This window comes from Fulmarus glacialis, unplaced genomic scaffold (genome assembly GCF_000690835.1).
Source record: "Fulmarus glacialis isolate BGI_N327 unplaced genomic scaffold, ASM69083v1 scaffold19760, whole genome shotgun sequence".
Classification (NCBI taxonomy): domain Eukaryota; kingdom Metazoa; phylum Chordata; class Aves; order Procellariiformes; family Procellariidae; genus Fulmarus; species Fulmarus glacialis.
Window position 1 is genome coordinate 18,482 of NW_009187363.1, and position 525 is coordinate 19,006.

Here is a 525-nt window from a genome sequence, read left to right on the forward strand (position 1 = left end):
GCAGGCTGACACCCCCCCCCTGCGGCGCAGTCCCTGCCAGCGAGGGGCTTCCAGTGCCGTGCCGGAGAAGAGACCTCTGACTGCTGCGATGGGAGAGGGGGGCAAGAAGCCCCCTTGTCCCCTTTTACCATCGCATCTGACTTTTTTGTTGAGGTGAGAGTGCTGCTACAGTAAATGGGGCTTTGGCTGGAGGATGCCCTCCTGGGGTGCCCTGCACCTGGATGGCTCCAGCAGTGATCCCCGTGCTGCCCTGATCCCACCCATAGCAATGGCAAGGGCAGAGCTCTTTCGGCAGGTCATCTCCAGCAAAGCCTAGTCTGGATTTGGCTCTGAGGGAAGATCTGGCAAGCAGAAAGGAGGCTCTATTACAACTCTTTGCTCCCATATTAACCAGTTACATTTTCCTATTCCATGACTTGGTAGTGAAGAGCTTTCCCTGGGCGCAGCAGGGCCATCGGCAGTTTGTCCACACTGAGCCCGAGGTGGTGATGGTGGGGGGGACCCGCTGGTGTTTGCTGCAGCCCG